General features: G+C 34.6%; 1 non-coding gene across 1 annotated transcript; it reads right to left on the bottom strand.

The window, feature by feature from the left end:
- Positions 1 to 2,594: 2,594 nt before the first annotated feature.
- LOC122709696 lies at positions 2,595 to 2,701 on the bottom strand. The gene has a single exon (XR_006345670.1). It is a non-coding gene; the product is annotated as a U6 spliceosomal RNA (small nuclear RNA).
- Positions 2,702 to 13,883: the final 11,182 nt, after the last annotated feature.

Here is a 13,883-nt window from a genome sequence, read left to right as displayed (position 1 = left end):
ATTGTAGAACTTGGGTTAAAAAAAAGAGAGAGAGAGAGACATGGACAAGTAAAAACCAAGCAACAAAAGAAAAGAATGCATTGTATAAAATGTATTATACACGCACATGTACATATACAGTCTACCCTCCAAACCACAGGTTCGGCATCACAGATCTGATCCCAGGTTGGCTGAATCTGCCGTAGGAGGGTGAACTGTTTGATACCATTTAATAAGAAAGATTTGAGCAACAGGGGATTTTGGTATCTTCAGGGGTCCTGAAAGCAATCTCCTGATAATACCAAGGGACAACTGTACTTACAGAATGCTGCTGCTGCTAAGTCACTTCATTTGTGTTCCACTCCTTTTGACCCCATGGATTGTAGCCCGCTAGGCTCCTCTGTCCATGGGATTCTCCAAGAGAGAATACTGGAGTGAGCTGCCATGCCCTCCTCCAGGGGATCTTTCTGACCCAGGGATTGAACCCATGTCTCTTATGTCTCCTGCACTAGCAGGCGATTCTTTACCACTGAGCTTCCTGGGAAGCCCACAAAATACTCAAACCTATGTGTTTGTTTGTTTGTTTTTAAATTAAGAATACATCTTGATTATAGAAGGGTTATCCAAGTAATGAGAATACACTAAATGTTAAAGGCTACTAATATAGTAAAGAAAATCAAAGAGCCAAATAAATGTTAGTACTGTGGTAATATTTGCCATCAGACATTAGTGGGAGAGATTTTTAAAAATTTAGAGAATTTAGAGAATAATAAAGTGGGAAAAATTTAGAGAATAAGTGCTAGAGTGCTAGAGGGGATATTTGAGACACTTAGACTCATTTATCAATTGCTGCTAAGATAATAACTTATCTTCAATTCAAGAAGGGAAGATTTTGGAGCTTCTGGGAACATTATAGGATAGAAAAGATGAGAAACAAATAGGAAGAGAAAATGAGGAATTAGCAAAAGCATTAATTTTGCTGGGAATTATTGTAGGAACACTGTACATGTTGTTATTGGGTCCTTTTTCTGCAGTCCCAAATTATTCATTACATTTAGTAAAACAACTGCCCATAAAAATAATCAATTTGAGGTATCTATCCATAGAAACTTATTTTATATTAAATATTTTAAAGCATGAACCTCATCTTAGCTATACAATTTACATGTAAACTATATACTCAGGACAAATGATTTAAGTCTGCTTAATGCATTATTATGGTACAACAAAATTTTATTTTATAGGAAGTCTGGAAAATTAATTTATATGTTTAAATTTTGCTGGTGAATTCATAAGGAATTAGCATTATAGAGACAAGACTTTCTCTATGAAACTATCCTCATTCTAGAATTTTTGATCATTATCTCAGCTTTGAATTTTAGGAATGCAGGCTATTTTATTAGCAAAAACATACTATTAGAAATTATTAAATTTTGTCATTCTAGCATATGACACCATTTCAAGTGACTCTAATGCTATTTGCCAATATTCCAACTTGAAACATACAATTATTATAAAATAAAATTTAGTGGGTGTAAGCTTTATTTTAATTTTTAGTCTTTCTATGAGATCACTAATTAAATACTCTTAGATTAGTTATGCTAATGGAAAGTAAAGTTGGGAAAATTTTTTTTGACCTATTCTAGGTAATCATTCTTACAAATTTTTATTGCCTACAAATAAATTCAGGGTATTAATGATCCATATCTCTAGTGAAATGAGATCTTTCATTGTTATAATTCAAAGAGAAAGTATTTCCATTAAATATTTTAGATCTGGAGTTAACATTTTTTGCCTATAAATTAAGCCTCCCCATAAATAAATGTTCAATTAACTTGCCCTGATTTCCTTTAAAGGATCATAAATTCAACTGTAATAGCTATCTCTTTATTTAAAAAAAATGCTGTAAGAAATCAAAAAGAATATAATAATCAGGGACATAGAATAACACATTTCAAAGATCAGGAGTTTTGCCATGTTGTCAAGATGTGTCACCATAAGTAGTTGAAAAAGAAGTAAAATATGAATACTTTGAAAATTTCAAGTTTCATCTATCTTTATCCATCCTTAAATTGTCATAGAATTCTAAAGTTAATATCTAAGCAATAACCCTAAAGGGTTATTTCTGGTTACATCTTAAGAAATCTGGTGTCAAAATTTTCAAATGACTATTTCTCTTTCTGTTCCAAGTAAGGTATCAATTTGCAATTTATTCCTAGAGAATGGAGAAAAATCTCTTAAAAAAAATTTAATCCTCAATCAAATTTTACCAACTTATAATGTCATAAGCATTCATATAAACTACAGTTTTCTATGATGTCTTATTTGATGTGATATCACTTTACCCAGGGGAAAAAAAATCAATCAAGATTCCTAACTCATGCAGATCTTAACCATCAAGGTTCTGCTTTTCCAAAAGTAAAACTGTTTATGCACTAAAGTTTTATATGTAACACTTACTTTAGACATGAACTTCACATGATACAAATCAAAATTTTTTTTTTGTATTATACAAATGATTCTACCATTTAGTTTGATTTTTATTTTGCTTCTTACACAGTGTTTATTTATTTTTTTCCATTAATTTTATTAGTTGGAGGCTAATTACTTTACAAAAAAATATGGAACGCTTCACGAATTTGTGTGTCATCCTTGCTCAGGGGCCAAGCTAATCTTCTCTGTATCGTTCCAATTTTAGTATATGTGCTGCCGAAGCGAGCACACAAATCAAAATATTTTAAAATAAATATGTTACTTGTCTTCAACTGCAATTATTACCTAATAACATAATATACAAGTCTGATAAAAATATAATAATTTGGCACAAAATCCCCCCATTAAATCTACTAGAAATTATCAATAGATTCCATTACTGTATTTTTCTCTCAGTAATTAAGGGAAAGGAAATTACCAATGTCAAACATATAAAAGCACTCTATGTATATGGTCAACTGATCTCTATCAGTTCTATTAAAAAATTATGAAAATAGTCAAGATTTTACCAGATTAATATTTGATTAAAAGAGAGAGAATGAATATCTTTTTCAGACAAAACAAAAACAAGGAGGTTACTTTTAACATTTTTATTTTGGCTTGTCACTTAAAGGAAAGGAATCAAAAGATCACAGTGCTCTGTAACCACATTTTTACTACTCAGTTATGAGAATTCAGTCTTTCATGATGATCACCCAAAATGATCCTAACTTTCTATAAACATTGCTCCTAAAGCATTAGGATTCCTCTCTGAGAAGGAATTACAAAACCTAGATCCAGCAATATGGTGATATCTGTTATCAAAATATATATTGCAGAGAGACTTTTATCTACTTTATCTATATATGATTTCAGAGAGGCCAAGATATGCAGGGAAATTTTAGTTTATGTTTAGTTCAGTTCAGTCACTCAGTCATATCCTAATCATCTGTTCTGCCTCTGTCCTTCACTATCTACCAGGGTTTGCTCAAATTGATGTCCTTTGTAGCACCAATCAGTATACAATTCACAGACATATCATCTAATTCTTCCAAAGGTCACTAAGGTATCATCTCATCATTATTTTAAATATTATCTCTTTTCATGTGTTGGAGTTCATATTTGCTAGCTATAAGATAGATAGAGATATAAATGTATTTTTAAGTTTGAAGTAAAAATTTTGAATTTTAAGGGAATTTTGAATCATATTTTGAATCAGAAGGGAAAGGAAGTCAAGTCACATGTACATATACATATACATATATACCTGGCTACTTTGTTCAGAAAGTTACACTGATTAGTATGAAATTTTATATTGGAAAAATAAAGAATATATATAGTTTCTTATGGGATGTTCCAATGTCTCTTTTAACATTGCAAAAAAAAGAAAAAAAGTGTTTTGAACACACACAATATTTTGGAAGGAAAATAGACTGACAGTAGTCAAAGCTCACTTCATATGTTTACTGTTATTTATTTTTGCTAAGAGAATAACTTGAGAAAAAGACAAGCTGGAATGTATGGAGATTTTAAATTTATGATTATTATATTAGAATCCCTATTTCCTTTCCTGACCAGAACAAATGGATATTTTCCTATCTTATTGAAAAATGACAGTGATTTTATGATTTTTATATTTCTGATTTACCAAGTCAATCATTTTTCATTTGCAAAATGAGAAAGGCAGTCCCTAAAGCTCTTAGATGGGGCTGTGTTTAGCTTTAAGATATAATCCATGTTTTTCTCCTGTTGAATAAAAACAATTTCAGAGGTCATTGCCTTCAGATAATATAATTTCAAATGATATATACAGTCAAAAACAAAAGCCACTCTTTAATCATCCCTAAGTACAGACAAAAATAAGAAATGACCAAGCATTCCCTTTTCCATAGTAACATGGTTAATGCTACTTCTTTATCAGTTATATGTATCTGCTTTAGATCTGCTCCAAATCTCTCACTATCTAAATAAGACATGTTAACATTAAGGAGACCCAGGTTTGATCCCTGGGTTGTGAAGGTCTCCTGAAGAAGGGCGTGGCAACCCACTCCAGTATTCTTGCCTGGAGAGTTCCATGGACTGAGAAGCTTAGCAGGTAATAGTCCATGGGGTCACAGAGAGTTGCATATGATTGAGGGAATAACACCTTCATTTCTTTCATTTCAGTGATGCTTCCTTATCAGTTATATGTTTCTACTTAAGACCTGCTTCAGTTTTCCCACCATCTAAATAAAACGTGTATATCATCACCCTGCTTATTTAACTTATATTCAGAGTACATCATGCAAAATGCCAGGCTGAATGAAGCACAAGCCAGAATCAAGATTGCTGGGATAAATTTCAATAACATTAGATATGCAGATGACACCACTCTTAAGGCAGAAAAAGAAGAGGAAGTAAAGAACATCTAGATGAAAGAGAAAGAGGAGAGTGAAAAAGCTGGTTTAAAACTCAACATTTTAAAAACAAAGATCATGGCATCTGGTCCCATGGCTTCATGGCAAATATTTGGGGAAACAATGGAAACAGTGACAGACTTTATTTTCTTGGGCTCCAAATCACTGTGGATGGTGACTGCAGCCATGGAATTAAAAGGTGCTTCTTCCTTGGAAGAAAAGCAATGACAAACCTAGACAGTTTATTAAAATATCAGAGATATTACTTTGCCAACAAAGTATATATAGTCAAAGCTATGGTTTTTCCAGTAGTCATGTATTGATATGGGAGCTGAACAATAAAAAAGGCTGAGTGCCGAAGAATTTATGCTTTTGAAAAGTAGTGTTGGAAAAGACTCTTGAGAGTGCCTTGGACAGCAAGGAGATCAATCCATTCAATCCTGAAGGAAATCAATTAAATATTCATTGGAAGGACTGATGCTGAAGCTGAAGGTCCCATACTCTGGCCATCTGATGCGAGGAACCAACTCATTGGAATAGACCCTGATACTGGGAAAGATTGAAGACAGGAGGAGAAGTGGACGACAGAGCATGAGATGGTTGGACGGCATCACCTATTCAATGGACATGAGTTTGAGCAAACTCCAGGAAATGGTGAAGGACAGGGAAACCTGTTCTGCTGCAGTTGATGGGGTTGCAGAGTCAGACATGACTGAGCGACTGAACAACAACAACATACCCAATCCTAGAATTACTCCTGCTTTTCAAGAGCACTCCATGAAAAGAGACACTGCTTCCTAATCCCTCACAAAAATCATCTAACAGAAGCTAGACTCATAACAGCTCCCTACTAATTCCCTGTTGCTGAGATGCTTCCTATTTCCCCAAGGTAGGCTGTCTACATTGTTGCAATGAGCCTAATAAACTAAATGTTTGCCCATATAGGTGTACCTAATGATCTTTAACTATAGGGAAATTGCATGACTGTGCATAGTAGCAATTTTTCACATATAGGAAATTGTACATATATGACAGTCTGTAATCATACAATACTTATTCCAGTGACCTATCTGTATGGGTACTTTTTCTTTCTGAAAATTTGTGTTTATGCGAGACTATCAGAATAGAAACTTAAACTTTAATTTCTCCTTATTGCTTTAATTTAATACATTAAACACGTAAATACATTCAACAAATATATTTTTTGAATGACCATTATATGCTAGATACTTGTCTTTGCACTTGGCAACATTTGAAAAACTAACTCAATGTTCTTATACTTTAGTTAAGGAGCTATTATGTGTCATACCCTAATATCTATTATCTGATTAAAAATATATGATGTTATTAATATTGCCAGGGAAAGAGGCATTGCAAAATAGAAGTATTTAAATAACGGTAAAGTAGAAGGAAAGTGTTAGTATGAGTAGGTAAGTGTTAAAACAATTTTCTATTTGTTAAGATTTCTTACTCTCTATCCTGTCTATATTCGCATTAACCTTATTCTGAGATCCAGCTCCTTTTTGCTTAAGCTGTCTGTCATTGTCCTTTGTGGAAAGCAAAGAAAGTCAAAAACACACAAACATGACTACTCTTTCCTACCACTCTCCTGGATCGCCTGCTTCATAGTCATCTGTTCTGCCTTTCAAATTATCATATATAAGACAATTAAACATTTTGCATTTTAAATATGGATTTCTAGTTTTCCAGTATGTTATCTCACTTCTAAAAGCCCAATGGCAAAACCAATGCCAAGCATTTTACAGTTGTTTTTTTTTTTTTTTTAATTACAGCATCCCACTCTAAAGAACTGTTTATTTAACTTACATGCAGAGTTCATCATACGAAATGCTGAGCTGGATGAATCACAAATTGGAATCAAGATTGCTGGAAGAAATATCAACAACCTCAGATATGCAGATGATTCCCTCATAGCTCAGTTGGTAAAAAATCTGCCTGCAGTGCAGAAGACCCTGGTTCGATTCCTGGGCCATGAAGATCCCCTGGAGAAGGAAATGACAACTCACTCCAGTACTCTTGCCTGGAAAATCCCACGGACAGAGGAGCCTGGCGGGCTACAGTCCATGGGGTTGCAAGGGTTGGACTCGATTTAGCAACTAAACCACCACCACCATTCTAATAGTGGAAAGTGAAGAGGAACTAAAGACCCTCTTGATAAGGGTGAAAGAGGAGAGTGAAAAAGTTGGCTTAAAATTTAACATTTAAAAAACAAAGATAACATTCAGTTCCATCACTTCATGGCAAATATAGGGAAAAAGTGGAAGCAGTGACAGATTTTATTTTCTTGGGCTCCAAAATCACTGAAGAGGGTAACTTCAGCTGTGAAATTCAAAGACACGCTCCTTGAAAGGAAAGTTACAACAACTCTAGACAGCATATTAAAAAGCAGACACATCACTTTGCCAACAAAGATCTATATAGTCAAAGCTATGTTTTTTGTTTGTTTTTCCCAGTAGCCATGTATGGATTTGAGAGTTGCACCATAAAAAAGGCTGAGTGCAAAGAACTGAAGCTTTCGAACATGGTGCTGGATAAGACTCTTAAGAAACCCTTAGAGTGCAAGGAGATCAAACATAAATTCTAAAGGAAATCAATCCTGAGTATTCACTGGAAGGATTGTTGGTGAAGCTGAAACTCAAATACTTTGGCCACCTGATGGGAAGAACTGGCTCATTGGAAAAGACCCTGATGCTGGGAAAGATTGACGGCAAAAGGAGAATGGGGGTGACAGAGAATGAGATGGATGGATGGCATCATCGACTCAATGGACATGAGTTTGAGCAAACTCTGAGAGATGGTGGAGGACAGGGAAGCCCTGGCATGCTGCAGTCCATGGGGTCATGAAGAGTTGGACTTTAAGTTAAAGTCCCTCAGTCGTGTTTGACTCGTTGAGACACATGGACTATAATGTCCATGGTATTCTCCAGGCAAGAATACTGGTGTAGGTTGCCATTACCTTCTCCAGGGTATCTTCCCAAATCAGGGATAAAACCCAGGTCTTCCACATTGCAGTCGGATATTTTACAAGCTGAGCCCCAGGGAAACCCAAGAACACTGGAGTGGGTAGCCGATCCCTTCTCCAGCGGATCTTCCTGACCCAGGAATGAAATCGGGGTCTCCTGCACTGCAGGCAGATTCTTTACCAGTGAGCCATCAGGGAAGCCCCAAAGATTTGGACACCACTTAACAACGGAACAACAGCAGCAATACTAAATATCTAATTTCTCTATTAATTTAGTTGTCACTCTCTGCTATAAACACATCTTGATTTAAACATGGCTTAATAAAATAAAAGGTTGTTATTTATTCATCCCACAGTGCAATGTAGATGCTCTTGCCTTACGTCTGACCACTCTGACACTTGGGTTCCTTTTGTGTGATGTCACTGTTCTGTAGATCCTCAGCATCCTAGCCATTTTGGCAGAAGACAGGGAAAAAGACTACTGGGAAAAAGCATGCCTATGTTGACCACTTGGCCTGAAATAGACATAGATAACCATTCTTACCTTTTTTTTTTTTCCAAGAACTCAGGAAGTTGCCTCACTTAAGGGCAAGGAAAAAAAAATATATAGAATATAGCCTAGCAGAGTATGTAATAGGAAAGTGAAATAGGTTCTGATGAACACATCGTAGCCTCTGCCACAGGAACTTCAAGCATTTAAAATTTTTTCCACACTGATATTGTTGTCACTGAAAGTTTCCAAATCCACTGTAGTAAATGAAAGGAACTGGACTTAAGAGGACTACTACAGCATATATTTTATGAACTGTCTTTTCTTCTTGCTGAGTTCAATTAAAGAACTGTCATTTGCTATGTTACTCATAAAAATTGGAGTGTTCTCTTATGTGCCTCAACTTTCACACAAGTTCTCATTTAAAATGTTCTTTTAATACCAATTGGCTAGTTCAGAGTGTTTATTCAGAAGCATTAACACTTTGCAAGGTTTTTGATAAGACAGTAAAATTGCTACTTTTGCCAGTCTTTCTACCATGTAAGTTATTTCTTCTATGTATTATGTAGTCTTTAAATATATATATGTGTGTGTGTATATATATATGTGTGTATATATATATATGTAATTTCTTTCTAAATTTATCTTGCTGTTCAATACCACAATATGTGTCAGAAAGGGAAGACATGTTTTAGAACTGGAAGTAACTTTTGCAGCTGCATTTGTAAATATGTTTGTTAGTTGCTTTTAGAGAGAAATAACACCACTGAATTTTCACGCAGACAAGACCTCACTGTTACGATCAGTTTCCTGTCCTCACTTGTTTGCAGACGTCCTCAGGTATGTCTTTCTGCTCTAGTGGCTCACACTTTCCTAATATGTTTTTCACCACAGGACTTCTGAAAGTGGTGTCAATCAGTTGATATGACAATGGACTCTGGCTACTCTTACAGTTTGTGCACCATTTAATATATTGTTGATTTTCCTAAATTTCCTTTCCTCTCCATTTGCTACAAATTGCTCCTATTTTTCTCAGCTAACTTATTGCATTTTGCCTTTCTTCCTTTGCTTTAGTTCCTTCTATTGTATTTAGCTTGTTGTTTTATGTTGTTATGTATACTCACCTAGAAAAAGTTCTGTAAGCTATTTCATGAGGTAAATCACAGTCAGAAATATGTTTCTGAAAATTCTCAGACAATTCTAACAACTCTTCTTTCTTTCAAAACCAGTGGCACCAGACCTCTACCAAGTCATGTTCAACAGCTGGAGCAATAGTTTGGTACTACAGAACGGTACATTTTCTTTGTTCTGAGTGACAATTCATCTTAAAATTTGCTCATTTTATTTTTGCAATCGTGTATACATAGGTTGTATGCTATTCTAAAACTACAGAGTTGTACAAACATCATTATGATAATAGTTTAAAACATTTTATGACCCAGAAAGAATACTCTTTCCTGTTGTAGTCACCCCTTTCTCCTCTCTGAACTTGCAGACTATTTTGAATCTACTTTTTGTAGGTAGAAAAAAAAAACTTTTTGTTTTTTAAGAATATTTCATATAAATAGAGGCCAACAATATGTGGTCTTTTGTCTGTGGGTCCTTTCACTTAGCATATCTTGGAATTCATTTGTCTTGTAGCATGCATCAGTATTCCATTCTTTTTTTTTTCCTTCCAAATAATAGTCCACTGCATGGACACATCACATTTATTTTATCTATTCACCAGCTGATGGGCATTTGGGTTGCTTCTGTTTTTTGCTATTATGAATAATGCTGTTATGAATATTCATATAGTCACACAGTCTTTGTGTGGACATGTGTTTTCCTTTTTCCTGTATATCTTAGAAAAGTATTGCCGAGTCATTAGTAAATTTAACAAATTATGTTTAAAATTTTAAGAAAATGCTAGACTTTTTTCCAAAGTGGCTGCATCAATGTATAATCTAGCCGGCAGTGTTAGAATGTAATTGAAGTTATTTGAAAGAATAAAATCCACAGTGATGTAGTTTATACCTATTCTGAAAAACAAACATGTTTCTAAACAGCACTCTATATTAAAACCCTCTGAAAATGTTTTTAGCATATTCATAGAAATATTAATATTGAGTACATTTTATGAACATTTTATAAGCATTTTAAGTGTTTATGAAACTATTACATACTAGTATCATTTTTTCAACACTAAAATAGTAAGTGCACCATCCTTTGTTGTTGTTGTTATTCAGTTGCTCAGTTGTGTTCAACTCTTTGCAACCCATGGACTGCAACATATCATGCTTTCCTGTCCATTATCTCCGTAAGTTTGCTCAAACTCATGTCCATTGAGTCAATAATGCCTTATCATCTTCTGTCATCCCCTTCTTTTTCTGCCATCTTTCCTGCATCAGGGTCTTTTCCACTGAGTAAGCTTTTCGCATTGGGCATTATCCTATGCACTGGACATTTGGCAGTGAACAAAAAAGACACAGCCTCTCTGCATATACTTATCCTGCATCATAAGATATCAACCACATAGTCACATGCATTCCTATTATTTTGGTTATTATTGCTGAATAATACCTTACCTCCAAAATTAGCATGACTATTTTATTTTGTAGATCATGGCCATAGGAAGATTTGAATGGGCAGTTGTTGCTTGTGGTCTCTGATGAAGTCATAATCAGATGCTGGCTGGACTGCAGTCATGTCATGGTTCTGGGCTGAATCTCCCAGCTGACTCTTCCCCATGACTGGAAACTGGGAACTTAGATAAGCTACTGACTGAAGTTCCTACAAGTGGTTTCTGTCCCATGATTTTCTCAGGATAGTCAGACTTCTTATAATGTACTTGACTTTCTCCAGAGAAACATCCAAAGAGTCAGAATCTGCATCACCTTTAATGGGCTTTTCTGAGCTCAAATTTCATCACTTCAGATGCATTCTATTGATTATAAGTAAATTACTAAGGTTGAATTGGACTTAAGGAGAGGTGAACAGAGATCTCACTTATCAATGGCAGAAATGTCAAAAATTTTTGGCAACACATTTAAAAACCACCTCATAAATATGAATCTAAAATGTGATCAGTACTCTAGAAGAAAGGTAAAAGGTGGGATGAATTAGAATAGCAACGGGGACTAGATTCAAGGTAAGTGTAATCTTTTCAGGGGAGGTGACCTAAAACAGACCTGAATTATGAACAGGAACTAGAAAAGCAGAGCATTAGAAAAAGAGTTTTGCAGTTATGTGTGTAAAATCTAAAACACGAAAGAGCTCCATATATTGGAGGAAGACCAGTGCGCTAGGAATTAATGGGAGCTGGTAAGACTCTCATTAATTGTTAAAATGATGGTAAAGCCAGATCATGCAGTACTTTTTAAGATACTTCAATGAGTAGACCTTATATTATAAATACAGTGCTAAATCATTAAATGGTTTCAAATATGGATTTTTTGTTTTTTGTTTTTCTGTGAGAAGAATAGTTGGGCGTAGGTATAGAATACAAGTAGTAAAAAACCCAGAAAATTAGAATCTCTCTTTTGTTAATTTCTTTCCTTTCCTTTCTCTTTCCTTTTACTTAATGCAAACTAACAACAACAACAAAAAGATCACTGCTATTATTTATTGATTCATCAGCTACACAGAGTACTGTAAATTGGAGAAAAACAGACAGTACATATAAATCTACCCTCTCAACATCAAAAGTGAAAATAATAGGCTGAAAAAAAATTAAAACTGCTCACTGACTTTCTACTCTCATCTGTAGATGAGACTGAATCAGAGCTTAAGCCTCTTGACTCCTCAGGTCCCAAGACTCATTTTCTTTATATGTCACTGCCTTTCAGTTTATGGAGTGATGCCAATATGAATTTCTCAGGTCAAGAATCTAGCACTGTGAGATTTACATTTGCAGACAAGAAAATATGGAACTCAAGGTTAGTCAGAATAATTATTGGCATTTCCCCTTATTTTCTGAGGTATTGGTTACTTTTTTCATTGCCCTTTGTATCCAGAATGCTGTGTCACTGTGGCTGTTAAAATTATGGAAGCAATTTACCAACCTTGAAAGTAAAGTGTTTCAAGATTTCCCAGAAGCAAAGTAATGAAGAGTAAAAGAAAAACTATGAACAGACAAGATGGTTTCCTTCAGTCAAACAGGTGAAGGCAGAATGCAGTAGACAAGGAACTGCAGATAGGATGCCCATTCTTCTTTTTTTTTTTATTTTTCATTTATTTTTATTAGTTGGAGGCTAATTTTAGACATAGATGTACAGAACAGGATGCTGTTCTTATTTTAGGTTTATGAGCAACACAGAAATCTCAAAATGTAAAGAGAGACAAGATGACCTAGGGAGCCCAAACTCACATCTTTGAAATATTTTTTAAATGTTAGTTTTAGATTTACAGAAAACTGAAAATAAAGAAGTAGCACCATATACTCTGTAACTAATTTCCCTTATTCTTAACGTCTTGTGTTAGTCTGGTATGTTTGTTAAAATCAGTGAACTGATATTGATAAATTATTTTGAATTAAAGTTGACTCTTTATAAGATTTCCTTAAAATTAATATTTATGTAATATCCTTTTTTGATACAGGATCCCATCCAGGATATTACAGTTCAATAAGTTATTATGCTTCCTTTCGGCTTTAACAGTTTGTCAGACTTTACTTTCTTTAGTATTATTTTTTTTTCTTGAACGGAGGCTTATTTAATTTTTAAATTATTTTTAATTGAGGGATAATTACATTACAATGTTGTGCTGTTTCTGCTATATAGTAACGTGAATCAGCTATGAAAGAGAAAGTGTTAGTCGTTCAGTCATGTCCAACTCTTTGCAACCCCATGGTCTGTAACCCTCCAGGCTCCATTGTCCATGGAATTTTCCAGCCAAGAACGCTGGAGTGGGTTGCTATTTACTAATCCATTGGATCTTTTCAACCCAGGGATTGAACCTGCATTTTCTACATGGCAGGTGGATTCTTTACCATGGTGCCAGCAAGGAAACCCATCTATCTATCTGTGTGTGTGTGCTTAGTCACTCAGTTGTGTCCAACTGTTTGTGACCTGGTAGACTGGTGGACTGTAGCCTGCCAGGCTCCTCTGTCCATGGGATTCTCCAGGCAAGAAAAGAATACTGGAGTGGGCTGCCACTCCCTTTATATATATATTTATATATATATATATATATATATATATATATATATATATATATATCTCCATATCCCTTACTGTCTTCTTAATTAAGAATTTATTTTATATAATTTTATATACTAGTATTCCAATACATGAATGTCCACAGTCTGTTACCCATTCATCTATTGAAAGGCATTTTTAGTTGTTTCCTCATTTTGGTAATTATGAATAAAGCTGCTATACATACCCACATGCAGTTTTTATGTATGAACATAGGTTTTCAGATGAATGAGGAAATACCGGAGAGTGGTTGCTGTAGCATATGGTACTTAGCTCATTCCCAGAGGTTCTTAGTTCAGCACCAAAGAACAGCATTCAATACGGCTATTTCATATATTTGTAAAGGATTTAGGTCTGTAGTAATCTACAAACTATCCCCCAAAATG

Source organism: Cervus elaphus, chromosome 15, assembly GCF_910594005.1.
Source record: "Cervus elaphus chromosome 15, mCerEla1.1, whole genome shotgun sequence".
Lineage (NCBI taxonomy): Eukaryota > Metazoa > Chordata > Mammalia > Artiodactyla > Cervidae > Cervus > Cervus elaphus.
Note: the sequence above shows the minus strand (reverse complement) of the source record. Positions and strands in the feature narration are given on the sequence as shown.